We start from the raw sequence: 631 nt of genomic DNA on the forward strand, positions 1-631 counted from the left end.
ATTTTTGACTGTAACTTTACAAACAGCAGCCCATATTGGAGCGTGGGGTGTTTTATGTATTTTTTAATTGCAAAATGATTAATATTTTTCTGTTTTTTCCTCTTATTTCTGTTGTTCTGTTGGATGTTTTTACTGTTTGAAGGGACCACAGATGGAAATTAGTCTCAGGCTAAATCTGGTGCGATGCATCAAATGATGTTTTAATTGCACACTGTCCCGAACAAATAAATCATTAAACAAATCTTCAGAACTGTTGAAGCAGAACCAGCTGGATCAGTCCTCTGAGAGTTTTAATAAAAGCTTTTCCAGAAGCAGGAAGAGTTCAGAGCTGAGTCCAGTTTCTCCTGGAGGACGGTCCGTCTGAAGCTGCAGCTGCACAAGTTCAGCAGACCACTCAGTTTGGATCTGTGAGATGTGGAAGAACCTAACGAGGGGTCAAAGGTCAAGAAGTCAGATGAGTTTCAGTTTGTGTCATGTGCTTTCAGTCTGGCTGCTGATTGGTTGATTAGTGGCGACCTGCATCATGTGATTGACAGATAAATGACCTGATGCTGCATGTGAGGAGAAAATTGTTCTCAGCTGCGTCTCATCAGCAGCTCTGTGTGTGTGTGTGTGTGTGTGTGTGTGTGTG

Source organism: Austrofundulus limnaeus, unplaced genomic scaffold (assembly GCF_001266775.1).
Source record: "Austrofundulus limnaeus strain Quisiro unplaced genomic scaffold, Austrofundulus_limnaeus-1.0 Scaffold671, whole genome shotgun sequence".
Classification (NCBI taxonomy): domain Eukaryota; kingdom Metazoa; phylum Chordata; class Actinopteri; order Cyprinodontiformes; family Rivulidae; genus Austrofundulus; species Austrofundulus limnaeus.